The sequence below is a fragment of the Bison bison genome, unplaced genomic scaffold (assembly GCF_000754665.1).
Source record: "Bison bison bison isolate TAMUID 2011002044 unplaced genomic scaffold, Bison_UMD1.0 scf7180017864228, whole genome shotgun sequence".
Taxonomy (NCBI): Eukaryota; Metazoa; Chordata; class Mammalia; order Artiodactyla; family Bovidae; genus Bison; species Bison bison.
The window spans coordinates 6,877,925-6,900,331 of NW_011494800.1; positions in this window are offsets into that span (position 1 = coordinate 6,877,925).

The window sequence follows — 22,407 nt, forward strand, 5'->3', positions numbered from 1 at the left end:
TCAGAGGAGGTTATAACACCCTTCGCGGGAAGCTCAGATATATCTATAGATAGATAGATAGATACTGACCAATTGTTCTTCATGAGGAAAGATAGTCCTACTTTTCAGTGCCTTGTCACACCTGAACAGATGTCCCAAATTGGTCCACATCTTCAATATCTCTATTCTGTGTCCAGGAACTTATGATGATTTGGCTCATACACAGTCATAAATCCCATCTTAGCCCTGAGCCCTCACATGATACTTTAGAAATATATCTCAGACATGAATCTTCTTCAACCTTCCAGCAAGGAGAGCAAACCAGTCAATCCTACAGGAAATCAATCCTGAATATTCATTGGAAGAGCTGATCCTAAAGCTCCAATACTTTTGGCCACCTGATGCAAAGCGCCGACTAATTAGAAAAGACCCTGATGCTGTGAAAGGTTGAAGGCAGGAGGAGAAGGGGGTGACAGAGGATGAGATGGTTGGATGGCACCATCGACTCAATGGGTATGAGTTTGAGCAAACTCTGGGAGATAGTGAAAGACAGGGAAGCCTGGCATGCTGCAGTCCATGGGGTTGCAAAGAGTCAGACACAGCTTAGCCACTAAACAACAACCATCTTCTAGCAATTAAGAATAAAAACAATCATGGCAGACTTTCCTGGTGGTGCAGCGGATGAGAATCCACCTGCCAATGCAGAGATCATGGTTTGATCCCTGATCCTAGGAGATTCCAAGGAGATGCTACAGAGCAACTAGGCCTGCACTCTGAAACTACTGACCCCGTGTGCTACAACTACTGAATCACGTGTGCCTAGAGCCCATGCTCTGCAGCAAGAGAAGCCACCGTGATGAGAAACCTGCACATTGCAGTGCAGAGTAGCCCTCACTTGCTGTAACTAGAGAAAGCTAGAGCACAGCAACAAAGACCCAGCACAGCCAAAAATAAATAAATAAATAAAAGCAATCATGACGAGTAATATTCATGACAATGATGAATTGTCATCAGGTGGTATAGGTGTAAAGGTGTATCAGGTGTAAAGGTGAGGTGGTATCCTTTGGCTGACCTGTATCCATTCTACTTCTTGACATCTTTGGTGGAAACCATAGTTCTCCAGTAATCTGTGGTGATTCTCTATGCTCTCCTAGCTAAGCTATTCAGTTGCCCAGTTCCTGGAATTTGAATCTTAAAGTAACAGTAAAGCAGAAAATGGCTTCAGCCATTCTACAAAAAGCACTGTGGAAAAACTACTAGAGAATGCCACCTGCTTAGACTTCTGCTTCCCACCTAAGAACTCCTTCCATCCCTGGATCAGGGTCTCCTCTTTTAGCCTGCCAGCTGTTCAATATCCTTCCAATAAACAGTCTTTTTATGTAAGCAACCAATTTGTTCCTATTACTTGCAACCAAAGTAACAGCCAAATTATCCTGACTGATTCATGATGATGAAGATATGATGATGAAAACAAATGCCCCGTTCATAGAACTCTTCTTCACTAAAGCTCAGGAAGTCTAAGATTACCAAAATCATTTATTCAGATGGCTTCTCTTAAATTAAGGTGTGAGATCTTAAATCAGTTCTCAGTGGTACTTGTTCAACATACAAATCACTAATACACTAGACACATCTACGAAGACTGATATTATGATTTAATCTAATCTCTATTATTTTGCCTTATATTATTTTGGGCTTCCCTGGTGGCACAGACAGTAAAGACTCTGCCTGAGATTAGGGAAACCCAGGTTTGATCCCTGGGTCAGGAGATACCCTGGTGAAGGGAAGCTGTCCATTCTAATATTCTTGTCTGGAGAATTCCATGGACAGAGAAACCCTGGTGGGCTACAGTCTAGCTATTATTTTAACTTTTATAAGTGTTTATTGGATCAAAGAATATATTTTTGCTCAAAATATCTCACTAAGGAATTCTTTTAATATTCATGTTGCAAGTGTTTCCTTTTTAAATATTTGAAAGTTCTGTGAAAGATTTCTGTATAAAAAGTCAACAGCTTTTATCAGTTCAGTAGCTCAGTTGAGTCCAGTTCTTTGCGACCCCATCCACTGAAGCATGCCAGGCTTCCTTGTCCCTCACCAACTCCCAAAGTTTGCTCAGATTCATGTCCACCAATTCGGTGATGTCATCCAACCATCTCATCCTCTGTTGCCCTCTTCTCTTCCTGCCTTCAATCTTTCCCAGCATCAGGGGCTTTTCCAATGAGTCAGTTCTTTGCATCAGATGGCCAGTGTATTGAAGCTTCAGCATCAGTCCTTCCATTGAATATTCAGGACTGATTTCCTTTAGGATTGACTGATTTGATCTCCTTGCAGTCCAAGGGACTCTAAAGAGTCTTCTCTAACATCACAGTTCAAAAGGATCAATTCTTTGGTGCTCAGCTTTCTTTATAGTCTAACTCTCACTTCCATACATGACTACTGGAAAAGTCATAGCTTTGACTATATGAACCTTTGACAGTAAAGTAATGTCTCTGCTTTTTAATATGCTGTCTAGGTTGGTCATAGCTTTTTCTCCAAGGAGCAAGCATCTTTTAATTTCATGGCTGCAGTCACCATCTGCAGTGATTTTGGAGCCCAAGAAAATAAAATTTGTCACTTTCCATTATTTCCCCTCCTAACTGCCATGAAGTGATGGGACTGGATGCCAAGATCTTGGTTTTTTGAATGTTGAATTTTAAGCCAACTTTTTCACTCTCCTCTTTCACTTTCATCAAGAGGCTCTTTAGTTCCTATTCACTTTCTGCCATAAGGATGGTGTCATCTGCATATTTGAGGTTATTGATATTTCTCCCTGCAATCTTGATTCTAGCTTCTGCTTCATCCAATCTGGCATTTGGCATGATGTACTCTGCATATAAGTTAAATAAACAGGGTGACAATATACAGCCTTGACACACTCCTTTCCCAATTTGGAACCTGTCCATTGTTCTACATCCAGTTCTAACTGTTGCTTCTTGACCTGCATACAGATTTCTCAGGAGGCAGGTAAGGTGGTCTAATATTCCCATCTCTTTAAGAATTTTCCACAGCTTGTTGTGATCCACACAGTCAAAGGCTTTAGCATAGTCAATGAAGCATCAGTAGATATTTTTCTGGAATTCTCTTGCTTTTTCAATGATTCAACGATGTTAGCAATTTGACCTCCAGTTCCTCTGCCTTTTCTAAATCCAGCTTGAACATCTGGAAGTTCTCGGTTCACATGCCATTGGGGCCTCACTTGGAGAATTTTGAGCATTACTTTGCTAGCATGTGAGACAAGTGCAACTGTGAGGTAGTTTGAACATTCTTTGGCATTGCCTTTCTTTGGGACTGGAATGAAAACTGATTTTTTCCAGTCCTTTGACCACTGCTGAGTTTTCCAAATTTGTAGGCATATTGAATGCAGCACTTTAACAGCATCATCTTTTAGGATGATATAAACATCCTAAAATGGATATACAAAATGGATGACAAAATGGATGACATGATATATAAATAGCTTTCATAATCATTGGCAATTATTTTAACACAGTGCTTGCGTGTATGCTCAGTTGCAAACTCATGTCTGATTCTTTGTGACCCAGTGGACTGTAGCCCTCCAGGCTCCTTTGTCCATGGGATTTCCCAGGGAAGAATGCTGGAGTGGGTTGCCATTTCCTTCTATAGGGGATTTCCCCACTCAGGGATCAAATCCTCGTCACCTGCATTGGCAGGCATATCTTTTACTACTGAGCCACCAGGGAAGCCCGTTGTAACAGTATTATTTCAATAACAATCATTTACATATAAAAACCAGATAATAGCATTTTATGAGATAATGCTATTAAGAAATATTTCTCCAAGTTAAATCTCAAATGCTTACCTATGACATTTGAAAGTGCATATTCACAAGCTGTATTAGACAGCTATGCTATATAACCAACTGCCCCAAGATTCAGTGGCTTAAACCACAGTTATTTATTCTTGTTCATACATCTGTAGATCAGCTGAAAGCCAGCTGACCTAGGCCGCATGACTGATTCTAGCTGCACAACGAGCTGAACTTGGCTCTTCACTGTAACTTGTGCTCAGGTCTGCTCTGAAGGTGGGCCTTCTGGACCCCAGATGCTCAGAAGAAGCTCTTGGCACGGTGGTGGCAGAGGAGGAAGATGGCAAACCTATCACACGAGCACATCCCTGAATCACAGCCACTAACATTCCACTGTCCAAAGCACATCACATGGCCAAGCCCAATATTGATAGGGAAGCGAAGTAGAGTCCATACACACAGGAGGACAGAAGACTGACTATTTCCTGAATAATAATCCAAACCACTACATTAACTAAGAATGCATCTGAAACACATACCTTGCTTACACAAAATCATTTTGCTGACTAGATATGATGGTACCTTATTTGATCATGTACAAATTCAAGGATTTCAGAAGTGACATTGAAATTGGCATTTAGCTAATTGGCTGTCCACAATCTAAGGTGAGACCATATAGCAGACCATGGAGGAACTCAAGCCCAAAGCTTAAATTTCAGTTCAAAAAAACTTTGCTGCTCAAAGTTGCACAGTTTTGTAGTGGCACACCTGGAGATTTAACGCAGATCTTCCTGACTCAGATCCCACGTTCTGAAGCACAGGCCTGCAGTGCTCCCTGGTGTCATAGCTCCATTTTGGAAATGAAAAATAGAAACGTTGCAAATGACCCTATGTCATTCCTTTTAGTGGCTGGGTAATATTCCATTGTATATATGTACCACATCTTCTTTCTCCACTCATCTGTCATGGGACACTAAGATCTATCATACAGAGTGAAGTAAGTCATAAAGAGAAAAGAAATATCATATACTAAACATATATAATATATATATATGTGGAATCTAGGAAAATGGTGGTGATTAACCTATTTCCAAAGCAGGAATAGAGAGGTAGACATAGAGAAAGGAACATGAGGACACGGGAGGCAGGGAGGGGAAGAGTAAAACGAAAAAAAAAAAAATTTCTTAGTAAAATAAATTAATGTGAAAAAATAAAATGAATTGGAAGATTAGGATTGACACATATACTCTTCTATGTATAAAACAGCTAGCTAGTGGGAACCTCATATTAATATAAAGCACACAGGGCTCAGCTTGGTGCTCTGTGATGACCTAGAGGGATGGGGTGGGGACAGGAGTGAGAGGGAGATCCAAGAGGAAGCAAATATATGCATGCCTATAGCTAATTCACTTCACTGTACCGCAGAAACTAACACAACCTTGTAAAGCCATTATATTCCAATAAAAAAAAAAATTAAATAGGAAAAAAATTTACTGTGCGCCAGGCTTAGAGTCACTGGATTTACATATATTATTTCATTTTATCCTTAAATCTCATGTTGTTGTTTTGCCTCTAAGTTGTGTCAGACTCTCTTGCAACACCATGGACTGTAGACCGCCAGCCTCCTCTGTCCATGGGATTTCCAGGCAAAAATACTGGAGTGGGTTGCCATTTCTTATGAGGTCAGGGTAATTTTTCAGAATTTACAGATAAGGAAATAATTGCTCAGGAAGTTTTAAAACTTAATTTTTCTAAGGACAGGCAGGTAGAAAACCTAAATTTTGAAACTAGCCCTATCAGATGACAAAACTCATTCTTTTCTATCAAACTATACAAACATTTCAAAATACTCAGCAATTAAGACTGAAAGCTCATACCTGAACTCATGCCTCTTGACCCAGCAATCTCTCTATTACTGTTCAAGTAACTGTATTTCCAAAACTGTAAGTTTTATTTTAATACATGGTTTAACAACTGGTCAAAATATTTGAACTTAAAACTGTCCAACACGTCCTGGTTGCCATAAATATGTGACATACTCCTTTCTTATTAATTTAACCACCTGTGACTTTTTTCAGTATTAAGAAGGATAAGCCATGCACATTATTTCAAGTGTACAGTCTTCTACTATTAAGGAAAAATTTACACTGAAAAGGGGAAAGAGACTTAAATGTCAATCAAAACCTTCTATTTACATGTTTCTAGTCCCCATATGTGGAACAATGCTGCCTCCTGTCACTGATGATAATAACAATAATAATAATAATATAAAATCAGGCTTTTGGAATTCTCAGTCCGTAGAATTAAATTAGGATTCAACACATTAACAGTTCCTTTCAGATTACTGTATTTTGACAAACTTTGTAATGCATTCTTCAAGAGAATACCACTTTTGCAAAGCTTAGTACGGTCAGCACTATAAATATGCCTTGTATTTTAAAGGCTTCCCAGGTCGCTCAGACTGTAAAGAATTTGCCTGCAACTCAGGAGACCCAGGTTCAATCCGTGGGTTGAGATGATCCTCTGGAGAAGGCCATGGCAACCTCTCCACTATTCCTGCCTGGAGAATTTCATGGACAGAGGAGTCTGCCAGGCTACAGTCCATGGGGTTGAAAAGAGTCAAACACGACTGAGTGACTAACACTTCCACTTTGTATTTTAAAATAGAAAACTAATCTCTTCTAGACTATTCTATGCTGAATTTACCACAGTCTGGCTAAAGAGAATGTCAAAAACAAAGAGTTGGCTATCCTTTGGTTATCGATGTGTTGCAAATTATACTATCTGCTGATTACTTGAAATGCATACGCACTGAGGAAACCAGAATTGAAAGAGACATGTGTACCCCAATGTTCATCGCAGCACTGTTTATAATAGCCAGGACATGGAAGCAACCTAGATGTCCATCAGCAGATGAATGGATAAGAAAGCTGTGGTACATATACACAATGGAATATTACTCAGCCATTAAAAAGAATACATTTGGATCAGTTCTAATGAGGTGGATGAAACTGGAGCCTCTTATACAGAGTGAAGTAAGCCAGAAAGAAAAACACCAATATAGTATACTAATGCATATATATGGAATTTAGAAAGATGGTAATGATAACCCTGTATGTGAGACAGCAAAAGAGACACAAATGTATAGAACAGTCTTTTGAACTCTGTGGGAGAGGGAGAAGGAGAGGGTGGGATGATTTGGGAGAATGGCATTGAAACATCTATAATATCATATAAGAAACGAATCACCAGTCCAGGTTCAATGCATGATACAGGATGTTTGGGGCTGGTGCACTGGGATGACCCAGAGGGATGGTACGGGGAGGGAGGTGGTAAGGGGGTTCAGGATGGGGAACACATGTACACCCGTGGCGGATTCATGTTGATGTATGGCAAAACCAATACAATATTGTAAAGTAAAAAATAAAATAAAAAAATAAAAAGACAGCATCAAAGTTAGAAAAATCGAAAAACCATCCATTATCCCAACTTGAAGTGATGGAGAAAATAATGCTACTGTATGAAATTAAAATGTTTCCCACCTTCATCGAGATATAATTTACAAATGAACATTGAAAGCCTTTGAGGAGCAAAATGCAATGGAAGGAAGTGCGCCAGTTCTGAGCAGGCCTCCAGAGGTCCTGTGTGCTCTGGTTCTCTCTTTTGGAGGCTTGCTCAGATGCCCAGACGACCAAGCATGGACTGGCCTGCCGGAATATGAGAGCCATGTTGGGCGGGACTCTGCCAAGTCAGCCAGCCCAGCTGAGGCCATCCGAAACTAACCAGCTCCCAGTCAGCTTGGCACTGACCTTAATCATGAGGAAGCCAGCCAAGACCAGAAGAAAAATGCAGCTGAGCTCAGCACCAATTGTGGGCTTGAAGAACTGTGAACTATACAAATACTTTTTTGAACCACTAAGTTCTTGGGGTAGTTTGTTATCTTCAGACAAAGTGACAAATCACAGCACAGCCTCCCCTAGATTATAAATTCCATACCTATAATGTCCACCTATGTATATTTCTAGTACTTGGCATAGCATATAGTATGTACTTAACATATGTATGATAAATTAATTAATGGGTGAATGAAAAATATATATAGTCCCATGCATTTGACTTTTGAAAATAATTTGATTTCTATGTGTTGTTCAGGTTTGGGGCCAACTTGTTTTTGTTGTCATTCAGTTGCCAAGTTGTGTCTGACTCTTTGCTACCCAATGGACTGCAACAGCCTAGGCTTCCCTGTCCTTCACTGTCTGCCGGAGTTTGCTCGAACACATGTCCATCGAGTTAGTGATGCCATCCAACCATCTCATCCTCTGTTGTCGCCTTCTCCTCCTGCCTTCAGTCTTTCCCACCATCAGGGGCTTTTCCAGTGAGTTGGCTCTTCATATCAGATGGCCAAAGAATTGGAGCTTCAGGTTCAGCATCAGTCCTTCCAATGAACGTTCAAGGTTGATTTCCTTTAGAATAGACTTGTTGGATCTCCTTGCAGTCCAAGGGACTCTCAAGAGTTCTCCAGCATTACAGTTTGAAAGCATCAGTTCTTTGGTGCTCAGCTTTATTTATGGCCCAACTCTCACATCCATATATGACTACTGGAAAAGCCATAGCTTTGACTAGACAGATCTTTGCCAGTAAAGTGATTTCTCTACTTTCTTTAATACTCTGCCTAGGTTTGTCACAGCTTTCCTTCCAAGGAGCAAGCATCTTTAATTTCATGGCTGTAGTCAACATCATAGTGATTTTGGGGCCAGCTTACAAGGATACATTTTGTTTCTTACCAAGCTCACTGGCTTTTATTCACTGTAAGTGTTGGAGCCAGGACTCAAGACCTGGTCTCTCTGAAAATAATATTTGGAAGAATAAATAAATAGCAGTAGTAGTAAACGTAGTGGCAGCAGAATCTAACCAAGAAATCCAGCCCTTTCATCTATACGCTATGGTCTTTTCACAATCCTTTTAGATAATCACTCAGAGTTACCAGTAAAGCTGAAATAAACCAACCACAGGGTATCTATCAGGACAGTTTTGATCAGCTTTTCCAAGAAGTAAGCTTGTGTTGCATCATGTAATAAATCGTTACAGAAACCTTTGTGGAACATAAAAGGGATGCTGGCATCTGACTGAAGTTTACTGCCAGCATTCTGGAAGAATTTCAATAGGAATAGAAAGGCTGGGCAAGTGAGTCAAGTCGTTTCAGAACCGTTCTTGAAGGGTAATGCCAGCATTCCAGAGGGACTTCAGTGCTCGGCTAGAGGGCAGCAGAATTATGGCTGAAGTATTCCTCATGGAGAGCTTTAACCTCATGACCGAAGTGTATTCAAAACAATTCTGCTGCGATAGTAAAAATATATGTATCCATGCTGTGCATTCCCAGAAGAGCAGGCTGGCCTCCTTATTCACACGAGCCAAGAACCGAAAAAGAGCTGAGAGGGTAAACCGGTAAAGTGCTACCACTGAGATTTTTCTCTAAATACTGGTTGGGGAAGCCCCATGATTCCCAAAGATTAGAGACATTAGATGTTTTATAAGGTGTATGCTGAATGAATAATTCATAGGAAAATGTTCCTCTGTGCAGGTAAGATTGCACAGTAAAGTAAGAGAAGAAAAAATAAATAAAATAAAATATTCAGTTCGATGTGGTCCTTCTGTCAAGCCCCTAAATTAATCCTTCATATGTACCTCGTGCATCACACTCTGCTATGCATTGGGAGCACAGAGCACTTGCATCTCAGGCTAACTGAGCGCATGAGACACCTATATATTCAATAAATATTTATTTAACCTCCGCCTATTAGGGCTTCCCAGGTGGCACAGAATCTGCCTGCCAATGCAGGAGACACTAGAGATGCAAGTTCAATCCCTGGGTCAGGAAGATCCCCTGGAGAAGGAAATGGCAAAATCACCTCCTTCAACAGGCCTTCCGTGACCTTGTCTATGAAGTGTACACACCCTTCTAGTCCCTATCTCAGTTTCCTTTCTGTTGTCTTCTGCTTAATGTCTCTATTCACCATTTCCAGTTGTTTTATTTTATTTATTTTAAAGGCTTTCATACCAGCTGCTCTGTCTTGTTCACTACTATGTATTCGGTGCTTAATACACGGAGTACATAACAGGTATTCAATAAAATTAATATTTCACTAAACACAATAGCTGTTTAATGAATTTGTAGGATCTCAATAAATGACCCAATGACCAATGCTGGTTCTTCTTCAACTAAATAAAAATAGAGTTCAATCGAGCCAATATTTTATAATAAAGGTAAATGGAGTATAACCTTTAAAAACTGTGAGTCATTATACTGCATATCTGTAACATATAATATTGTACATCAACGATACTTCAATTTTTAAAAGAATGAAAAACATAAAATATATATACTGAATGGCAGAATAAAAATCTGCTTCTAGTTTTTAAAGAAGTCCATAATTCAGATTGATTAGATGACTTCTTTATTTAAATGACTAACTTTTTACTATATTAGAATAACAGATCATGAAGTGAGGTGTATAAAAGAGAGAATAGAGTTGAACTGTAAAGAAAGAAACTTCAACTACATAACTTTTGTGCTTCTTGAGAAAAAAGGAATTAAATGGATTGGCACAATTATCAAATGACAACAAACTGTCCGTAGTTTTGGGACATCAATATAATAACAAAAACTATGGGTTTTGAAAATCTTATTCCTTGCCATTTCCACTTGTGGAAAACAGGTCAATTTTTAAAGCAATGTTTTATTGGAGGATAGTTGCTTTACAATATTGTGCTGGTTTCCGCCATACATCAACATGAATCAGTCACAGGTATTCACATGTCCCCTCCCTTTTGAATCTCTCTCCCATCTCCCACCCCATCCCATCCGTCTAAGTTGTCACAGAGCACTAGGCTGAGCTCACTGTGTCACACAGCAAATTCCCACTGGCTATCTATTTTACACATGGTAAGGTATATGTTTCCATGCTACTTTCTCAATTCATCACACCCTCTCCACCCCAACTGTGTTAACAAGTCTGTTCTTTATGTCTGCATCTTCATTGCTGCCCTGCAAATATGTTCATCAATATGATCTTTCTAGAATCTATACATATGCATTAATATGCAATATTTGTCTTTCTCTTTCTGACTTACTCTGTGCAATAAGCTCCAGGTTCATGCACCTCATTAGAACTGACTCAAATGTGTTCCTTTTTATGGCTGAGTAATATTCCACTGTATATATGTACCACAATTTCTGTATCCATTCATCCGTCAATGGATATCTAGGTTACTTCCATGTCCTAAGTACTGAAAACAAGTTAATTTATGGCAGGTTTATTTCCAGTCAATCCTTCTAGTTTTCCAGTACTTTTCATATTCTGTATCATTTGATATGTATTAAGCTTTCATGTTTTTCAAACCAAAAAAAATTCTTGCTGCTGCTGCTGCTAAGTCACTTCAGTCGTGTCCGACTCTTTGCGACCCCATAGACTGCAGCCCACCAGGCTCCCCTGTCCCTGGGATTCTCCAGGCAAGAATACTGGAATGGGTTGCCATTTCCATCTCCAATGCGTGAAGGTGAAAGGTGATATGTGAAAGTGAAGTCGCTCAGTCCTGTCTGACTCTGAGCGACCCCATGGACTGCAGCCTACCGGGCTCCTCCGTCCATGGGATTTTCCAGGCAAGAGTACTGCAGTGGGGTGCCATCGCCTTCTCCAAAAAAATTCTTAACTGAGTTCAAATATGGATTATAAATTCCTGTTCTATGCAAATTCAGTGTTCAAGATGGCAGGTTGTGGAGAAAGATGTAAGTCAACTTTTCATTAAAAAAACATTGCTTCTATTTTCATTTCAAATTAGGCACTGACTATGGGGACATACATTCAGAAAACGAAGATCATGGCATCTGGTCCCATCACTTCATGGGAAATAAATGGGGAAACAGTGGAAACAGTGTCAGACTTTATTTTTGGGGGCTCCAAAATCACTGCAGATGGTGACTGCAGCCATGAAATTAAAAGATGCTTACTCCTTGGAAGGAAAGTTATGACCAACCTAGATAGCATATTGGAAAGGAGAGACATTACTTTGCCAACAAAGGTTCGTCTAGTCAAGGCTATGGTTTTTCCAGTGGTCATGTATGGATGCGAGAGTTGGACTGTGAAGAAAGCTGAGCACGGAAGAATTGATGCTTTTGAACTGTGGTGTTGGAGAAGACTCTTGAGAGTCCCTTGGACTGCAAGGAGATCCAACCAGTCCATTCTGAAAGAGATCAGCCCTGGGATTTCTTTGGAAGGAATGATGCTAAAGCTGAAACTCCAGTACTTTGGCCACCTCATGCCAAGAGTTGACTCATTGGAAAAGACTCTGATGCTGGGAGGGATTGGGGGCAGGAGGAGAAGGGGACGACAGAGGATGAGATGGCTGGATGGCATCACCGACTCGATGGACGTGAGTCTGAGTGAACTCCGGGAGTTGGTGATGGACAGGGAGGCCTGGCGTGCTGCGATTCATGGGGTCACAAAGAGTCGGACACGACTGAGCAACTGAACTGAACTGATAGGGACAATTTGATGAAACTGATTAATGGCTGCAGAAGACTCTTTCCAGTCAACTCTTCTTCCATCATCCCACCTCCTCACCTTAAGAGATCAAGAAAACATATGAATTAGGATAAGTGGTGCTAGTGGTAAAGAACTTGCCTGCCAATGCAGGAGACATAGAGATGCAGGTTTGATCCCAGGTTTGGGAAGGTCCCTTGGAGGAGGAAAAGGCAACCAATCCAATATTCTTACCTGAGAAATCCCATGGACAGAGGAAACTGGCGGGCTACAGTCCACATGGCCGCAAAGAGTCAGACACGGCTGAAGCAACTTAGCACAGTATGAGGTGGTGCAATAAAAATAATGTAAATAAATCACTGATGAAGCAAACACCCTCTTTTCTCTCTATTAGTGTGACCTACCATTTAAATGTTAAAAACACAGACTTTTAAAATTTGGACATGAATCTAAAGAGAAACAAATAAGGAGGTTGCTTAGCCATCTTGATCCCAGTTTCAGGACAGGCTACTCCAGGCTAAAGACATCATATGATTCTGTGAGCTGCAGTCTGTATCATTGGAAACTATCCTTGGTTTTGGGCACAAGAGAAGGAGTTTTGGCCAAACTGAGAGAGTCTAATTGGGAGCACAGCCTCTACATACCACCCTCAAGATTTTTATATGGTTTTTGTGCTCATTCTGTAGTTTGGACTCAGGACCCTGGGTCCTGAGAAAATATCTTAAACAAACATTAACACAACATATTCCCCCAAGAGATTTGTTGGTAATAAAAGTATAGTAGAAAAAAATTTAATTTGCTCAGATTCTGATAGAGGTGGTAGATTGCAGTTGGCAAAAGTCCCAGGGTGAATGACGATCTCTACTACAGTTCCCAGGGTGCTCTATGCCCAGGAAGGGCACATGTTGGGAGCATGAATTTTTAAATGCAACAAAAGATGGCATGGGAAAAATAGAACATGGTGGCCCACTGCCGTGAAGCAATACGATGCGCATTTGTGTTAGTCACTCAGTGGTGTCCGACTCTTTGTGACCCCAGGCTCTCAGTTAATGGAATTCTCCAAGCAAGAATACTGGAGTGGGTAGCCATTCCCTTCTCCAGAGGATCTTCCCATCCAGGGATTGAACCTGGGTCTCTCACATTACAGACAGATTCTTTACATTTGAGCCACCAGGAAGCCCCACAATAGTATGATGCCTGTCTGTAAATCCATGGGTTTTCAGTAATGTTACTAACCTCAGAATGTTCATGAGTGGGTTTCTTATTGAAAATTACAAAGAAGCTAAAATGTCTGCACTTGCTTAAGTAGAGCCCAACCCACAGGGTCCAGAGACCAAGGCCATTAGGAGAATTATGCATAGAATGTGAACTGATCATTAGGAAGGGGACAGACTTGTACAGACTGTAATACTGTATTTGAATCAAGTTTACCTATAACTCAAAGAATCAGGGAAGCCCAGATTACATTTGGATTAATTGTCAAGGTCACCACCTGGGTTCTTTCATCTAAAACTACTCAACTGTATCTTGGATTTGATCATCATCCTAGAACTTGGAAGAGACCTTTTCCAAAATTGCCAGCCTCTGTAGGTTTAGAGTCAATGATCACACTGGTTATTGTAGAGCATAACTCATCACAAGTTGAGAACTGGGGATCCAGATATCACTTCAAGCAGCAAGTCCTCCAAATGATGAAGTAGCCATCTCAGCACTCATTACAACAGTGCAGCCCAGCACACTAGAGTCTTTAAGGATACCACTCATTTCCCCATGTTAACACGGAATTGTGAGTTGGTTTTATCACCTGACAATATCTAAATATAGTGGGAATCATTTGTTTCCAGTTATTTTTCTCTGATGTTTATTAAAATGCAAGTTTTTCAGCCTTAGACTGGACCTAGCTGAAAGGGAATCCCAAAGAGTTCAGGAATCTTTATTTCAAAAGGCAACTAAAAATCAGTAAATTCACTGAAGTTTGAAAATGACAGCTCTTTATCCTTTATCCCCCTTATGTAAGGTGTGTCTGAATATACCTACTATCAGTCTCTATGTTTGCCAGGTCTTTCAGTTTTCCCATCCTGTCTCTATTTTTGGCATAAAGCAGAGATTTGCATCTCTGTCAAACAAAGGATATATCATTGAAATGATGACAATGGGTACCTGGCCTAAAGTATTACATAGTGGTCTCTATCTCCTGACATTCTTGCACCAAAATCCTCACTCTCAAGTAGTTTCTGACATTTATCTCCCAATGATGGAGTGTTAGAACGTAATTCAGTCAATTCAGTTAGGTTGCTCAGTCGCATCTGACTCTTTGTGACCCCATGGACTGCAGCACACCAGGCTTCCCTTTCCATCATCAACTCCTGCTCAAACTCATGTCCATCGAGTCGGTGATGCCATCCAACAATCTCATCCTCTGTCATCCCCTTTTCCTCCTACCTTTAATCTTTCCCAGCAGCAGGGGCTTTTCCAGTGAGTCAGTTCTTTGCATGAGGTGGCTAAAGTATTGGAGCCTCAGCTTCAGCATCAGTCCTTCCAATGCATATTCTGATCTCCTTTAGAATGGACTGGTTGGATCTCCTTGCAGTCCAAGGGACTCTAAGGAGTCTTCTCCAACACCACAGTTCAAAAGCATCAATTCTTTGGCGCTCAGCTTTCTTTATGGTTCAACTCTCACATCCATACATGACTACTGAAAAAAACACAGCTTTGACTAGGTAGACCTTTGTCAGCAAAATAACATCTCTGCTTTTCATATATGGAATAACTGGCCTTCAGAGCTGGTTCATCAATTAGCATTGGATACCTACCATGTCCTACTATGCTTTGGGGATGCAAAATTCTACAAAATATCCTGAAGTTCTAGGAAACTATCTCTGCTCTCAGGTTACTTAAAAATCTAGTTATAGTCTACAGTAATCTGAGTTATGGCAAATGTACAGTAAAGCATAACCACAAAAATAATAATTTGTTGGGAATGTAAAATGATGCTGGCACTGTAGAAATAGTATGGCTGTTCCTTAAAAAATTAAAAATAGAATTACTATATGATCCAACAATCCTACTTCTAGATATATACTCTCCCAAATTAAAAGTAGAGTCTGGAAAACGTATTTGCACATCCATGTTCAAAGCAGGATTGTTCACAATAGCCAAAAGGTGGAAGTAACACAGGTGTCCATCAATGATTGAATGGATAAACAAAATGTAGTATATACATACAATGGAAAATTATTCAGCCTTAAAAAGAAAGGAAATTCAGACATATGGTGCGACATGGATAAAACTTGAGGACATTATGCTAAGTGATAGTGATATGAGCCCATCACAAAAAGACAAATAATGTAGAATTCCACTGATATGAGTTACCTAGAAAAGTCAAATTCATAGAAACAAAAAGTAGAAGGCTGGTTACCAGGGGCTGAGGAGGGAGAAATGGGAAGTTGATGTTTAATGAGTATAGAATGTCAGCATTTCAAGGTGAGAAAGTTCTGGAGATAGCTTGCATGACCATATGAAGATATTTAACACTACTGAACTGTACACTTTAAAATGGTTAAGATGCTAAATTTCATGTTGTGCTTAGCTGTGTGTGCTTAGTCGCTCAGTCATGGCCAGCTCTTTGTGACCCCGTGGACTACAGCCCGCCAGGCTCCTATGTCTGTGGGGATTGTCCAGGCAAGAATACTGGAATGGGTTGCCATGCCCTCCTCCAGGGGATCTTCCCCACCCAGGGATCGAACCCAGGTCTCCCTCATTGAAGGCGGATTCCCTACTGTCTGAGCCACCAGGGAAGCCCAAATTTCATGTTAGGTGTAGTTTATCACAACAGTAAATAATAATAGCAAAACAAACAACTCAGTTGTTTTTTGGTTTGTCTGTCTCCCCACATCAGGCAACTGCCCACCATCATATGGCACCATTTTAGCTGGACATGGTTTATACCCGTGAAAAGCTTCCTATATCATCTGAAAATTTTCTCTCCTGAGATTCAAGCCATAAAACTCTCTAAGCTTCTCAGGTTGACCGTTTTCCTCCCACACAGGTTGGAAGGCTGTTCTCATGGGTTCACACTGATGTCCTTCCACAGACTGCCTGAAAGGAAAAAAATGAGATGGATCAGCACTTTAAAACAGTGAATGTCCTTCAAGGAGGCACCTTGTCCACAGAGGCCATCATGACAAAGGTAGGTGCATTAATCATCTCCCCTGCTGGAAATGAAGGAGAAGAAATAAATAAACAGCCCATCATCATGATCAGGTATCAGAGGTTTGTTTTAGGTCATACCCCCATTAAAGTGAATTTCAATGCTGTCCGGAGCAATGTCATGAATCTTCTGTACTTCCATTTAATGAGAAATTCATGCTGGGAGGAAGCACCCTCCCTATGAGCTCCATAATGAGTGCCCCTATCAATGTCTCCACCTTTCCATTTTTTGTGTTCTCAAAGCAAGCATAGAAAAGTGCTATACATTTACCCCTGCCCTAAGTGCCTCTGTTTTAAAGACATATTAAGTCAAATTAATGCAACTGGTAAGAAAGTCAATAATTCAGGAAATGCCATCAGCATTTTGTTCTATGTGCTTTATCAGGTGGAGTTATCATTTTGATGTCACTACTTAAATCTTTTAAAAATGACTCATCATTTTCATATGCATTTATATAGAACTGTTAGCAAATACAGATAAGAAAGAAGATGAAAATAAACATTTACTCTCTCACCTGCCTAATGGTAGCAATTGTTACAAGTTGTAGTTGCTTGATTCTGTCCTACTCTGAGACCCCATGGATTGTAGCCTGCCAGACTCCTGTGTCCATGGAATTCTCCTGGCAAGAATACAGGAGTGGGTAGCCATTCCCTTCTCCAGGGTGTCTTCCTGACCCAGGGATCAAACCTGGGTCCCCTGCATTACGGTCAGATTCCTTACTGTCTAAGCCACCAGAGAAGGGCCAGTCTCCTGTATTAGCAGGTGGGTTTTTTAACAGTAGCACCACCTGGAAGCCCTTAACAATTGTTAGCACCTTATACACTCTTTTTTGCATGGATACAGACATACAGAGAGAGAGAGAGAGATAAAAATATATTTTGGAAAAATTAGATCCTATAGTTCATTTGGGTAGTCAAATTTGGTAGAATTCTGAGACAATGAGTAGATTGTCCAAGATTTTCTGGCAGATACCAGAAGTGCTCCAAAGATATGCCAGTGGACTCTCAGAACTCCAGAAAACTCTTGTGTGTGTGTGTGTGTGTGTGTGTGTGTGTAGCAGTAAGCACAAACCCATACCAAGCCCAAGAAATTAACCCTAAGAGCACAGCCTCATGGTGAAGAGCCAGCAATACTATCTTTCTGCAGGAAAGAGAAAATTTCTTTGATCCCTTTAAATAAGTGGATTATAGAAAATGAGAAAGTATAAAAGAAGATGCATTCCCCTCCCCTTTCTAAGAGGTAGCTCAGGAAAAGAGGCCCCTTTATGTTGAAATCAGTCATTCTTTGGGGAAAAAGAAGTTGGGGACCTGCTGTGGACAAAGTTATGGCTGTTGGGTTGGAAGATAAGTGTTTTTGAGTTTAAAATTCTTTAAATAGGCTCCACCATTATTACTGTTACACTGTTCTGCCCCCCAGGGTCTAGCCAGGGACAAAAAGCATTAAAATAAAACTTGAATAAATAAACAAAATCTTGAACCCTCTTCTAATGTGAAAAACAAAGCAAAGCCCAAACTGAGTTTTTTTTCCTTCTAAGAGAATGCCCAAAGAAGAGAATTTTTCTCACACTGTTAAACCCAGCTACCATCAGATTCCCATGAGCTAGAATGTCAAGCTTGCTAGTATATAAAAGAATTTAGATAACTTTTCTTCTGTCTTGAAAACAGAATGATTTTAAATCCAAGGGGGAAAAAATAGGTTAATACCTTAAAAATTCTGATTATTGACAAATCCTCCTCTTGGAAGAGTTTATTTTTACTTCAACCATTATTATTTATTAACAATGAAAAGATTTGATATATCTCATTTATGCTTGTATATTCTCTTTAATCACAGAATACACACACATTAAGTAAATCATTTTTTCTCAGTGGATTTATTCCTAAAGAGATGGTGTATATATCATCCTAAAAAAGAAAGCTCTTAAAAAGACCACATTGAAGTAAATAAGACTGGATTTTCCTTCCTGTTATACACAACTATACAAGATGATAACATATATGAACAGGATAAAATACATGTTTCAGGTATTGGCAATAGTCAGCATCTGACTATGATTTTAAGAGAAAGTAAATCAACTGAGTCCTGTAATTACCCTGGAATTCCTCCTGGAAGCACCTTTTATATAATAGTACAGGAAGCGGGAAGATGAGTAGATTGTCATGACCTCTTTGAGTTGAAAAGACAAATACTGGAGTCCAGAGAGGCTGAGGGAGCTAGAATTTGTGGGCCAGGGAGCTAGAATTTGTGGGCCAGAGTGCTAGAAAAGAAGAAGTCATTCGGAAAAACAAAAGTTGTACAAATGAATATAAGCATCCTGCCAAGTATGTTGCCGAAAGTGGCCCTAGTTGAATGCCTTAGACATTCAGTACACACCCCAGAAGAGCCATATCTCTGTAATAGGACTAAACCAGCCCCAGAGAATAAGTTACTCTAGATTTGCCCTATCAAAAATTTAAACAATCCTCAAAAGGATCAAATGGAACAGCAAATGATTTAACTGCCCACCAGAATAAAACCCAGCACCCTTTAAGACAATAAAAGCCAGACATGTAGCAAGATGGTGATTGCAGCCATGAAATTAAAAGATGCTTACCTCCTTGAAAGGAAAATTATGACCACCCTAGATAGCATATTCAAAAGCAGAGACATTACTTTGCCAACAAAGGTCCGTCTAGTCAAGGCTATGGTTTTTCCAGTGGTCATGTATGGATGTGAGAGTTGGATTGTGAAGAAAGCTGAGTGCCAAAGAATTGATGCTTTTGAACTGTGGTGTTGGAGAAGACTCTTGAGAGTCCCTTGGACTGCAAGGAGATCCAACCAGTCCATTCTAAAGGAGATCAGTCCTGGGTGTTCTTTGGAAGGAATGATGCTACAGCTGAAACTCCAGTACTTTGGCCACCTCATGGGAAGAGTTGACTCATTGGAAAAGACTCTGATGCTGGGAGGGATTGGGGGCAGAAGGAAAAGGAGATAGCAGAGGATGAGATAGCTGGATGGCATCACCGACGTGAGTTTGAGTGAACTCCAGGAGTTGGTGATGGACAGGGAGGTGTGGCGTGCTGCAATTCATGGGGTCGCAAAGAGTTGGACACGACTGAGCGACTGAACTGAACTGATGTAGCAAGACATGTAGCAATGTCAAATTCATGATCCTCAATCCCCAATCAAAAATTACTAGACATGCCTTCAGAAGCAGGAACATGGAACCTGAAACTAGGAAAAATATCAGTCACTAAACACAAAACCAATATCAGAGACAAAGAAATTTTCACAGGCGTTACATATAAATGTGATCAAAGGAAAATGTGAACAAGATGAGGAGGAAAACTACTACATACAAAATGAGAAATCAGTTTTGTACAGTAAAGATGTATTTCATGTGCCAAGTCGCTTCAGTCATGTCCAACTCTTTGCAACCCTATGGACTGTAACCCACCAGGCTCCTCTGTCCATGGGATTTTCCAGGTAAGAATATTGGAGTGGATTGCCATTTCCTCTCCAGGGAATCTTCCCAACCCAGGGATCGAAACTGTGTCTTTTAACATCTCCTTTATTGGCAGAAGAGTTCTTTACTACTAGCATCACCTGGGAAGCCAAAGATACATTAAGTAGGATTAACAGAAATTTAGGCACAGGAAAAGAAAGCGTCAGTGAACTTGTAGACATAGCAGCTTAAGTTACCCAAACTGAAACTCAGAGGCAAAAGAGACTGACAAGAAATCGTTAATGAACCTCAGGGACCTGTGGGGCAACAGAAAGCAACTTCCTGGCTGGAGCCCCAGAAGGAGAGAAGGGGAAAGATCAGGAGAGAAATTTTTGAAGAAACGTGTCAATTTTTCCCAAATTAGATGAAAACAACAAACCCACAGATTCAAATTTTCAATGACCCCTTTTTGAACGTCTGCGGATCACCAGCTAGTATTCAGAAGGTGTTGTACGGGAGCTGTGCCACAAGCAGACGTATTTTTGATGTATTTGTGGGGAGGAAGGTGATCTCCCAGTCTTAACCTCAATGACTCCTAAGCAGGATACCACAAAGAAAACCACACAGAAACATTTCATAATCGAACAATAAAGAGAAATAAACATTAACCCACCCTATGTACAGGGGAACAAAAGTAAAAATGATCACAGGCATCTCAAAAGCACCACAAGCCAGAAGCAATGGAATAGGCTCATTAAAGTTCTGGAAAAAGAAGAAAGAAAACTGTCAACCTAGAATTCTATATCCAGGAGAATTCCCTGCAAACCTGAGAGCAAAACACAGTCATTTTAACAGCATGAAAAAGAAAAGCTGAGATAATTCCAACTACAAGGATATGAACTTCTCCTGAACTGTAAGAAATATTAAAGGAACATTTTAGGCTGAAGAAAAACAATTCTAGATACAAACATAAAACCAAAACCATTGGGAGAAAGAGATTGTAGAGTCTCTGTGATGAAGATCACAGGGTTTGGAATCCTGACATTGATACCTATGGAGCATCAGTTTCCTTATTTGTAAAATGAGGTTACAGTAAGTCCCCTACATATGAACAAATTCCATTTTGAGAGTGTGTTCATAAGTCCAGTTTGTTCATAAGTCCAACAAAGTTAGCCTGAGTACCCAACTTATACAATCAGCTACATAGTACTGCACTGTAATAGGTTTGTAACACTTTTCACACAAATAATGCATAAAAAACAAACCCCCAAAATAAGGAAAACATTTTAACCTTATAGTACAGTACCTTGAAAAGTAACAATAGCTGGTGCTTCTTAGTACCGTTATAGCACCACTGGCTTTACACTTGCTCTGGACATCCTTGGCTTGAAATAAAGATACTGTACTACTGTACTCTATAAAGTACACAAAAATCCAACCACATGTAGAGGAAGCACACACGTGACAGTGTATGCCCAACATGTGAACCAACTTATGTGATTGGACGTGGGAACACTCATTCACATCCTTGAAAGTCTGCAACTTGAAGTTTCCTATGTAAGGGATTTACTGTAGTTATCCTTGTATTAGGAAGGTGCGGCAAGGAGTCAATGAAATAAGGTAGTCAAAGCACTTAGCACAGTGACTGGAGCATACTATGCAGTCAAGAGATCACAGCCATTATTATTTATTAAACGTACCAAGAGATTGGTGTTAATAACTCTTGATGAACTTTTTTGCACAGAGCCTCATATATGTAAAATAGAGAGAGACTGCATGGCATTATGCTTTATCCTTTATCTTGGAGACAGGTAGTAGTTACATATCTTAGTGTTATTGTTATCTTTCCGTGTGGGAAACAGAAAAGAGATGAGAGATACATGGAAACAAGCGACAAGAGTTCATAGGTGAGAAGGGAGGATTCTCAACTCCTGGATGAATGACTGAATGCTATCTTGTTGGTTTGGAATGTAATACTCTCATAATATTTTCCCCTTTTTTTTTTTTTGATTCTTCTGTATTTGCCTTTGGTTTGTTACCTGTTAAGGATGAAGAAAAAAATTGGTCAGGATCTGGTTCTCATGTTCTTGGTTTTCCTCCTGGATGGAGGACTTAGGTTAAATTTTGGCCTTTCCTATAAATCCAGAAGAGTTGTCAAATAAAAAATAGCTATTTACAATTATTTTCTTGATTCTTAATTTTGTTTCAATAGGAAAAAAAATTACTGTTACTTGCTTCTGATTCTATAAAATAACCACTGCAATGGATATTCTTAACAGCAACTTGAGATCAATGTGGAAGAATAAAGGAAACGAAACATCAATTTTAGTACTTAAATGAATCAAGTAAACCTGTAAATAAAGTACAATGTAGCAGTGATAGCCTAAAGTCTTCTGCCTAGATTCTATTCCCATCTCACTCCCTAAAGTACTGTGGCCTTGAGAGCTAC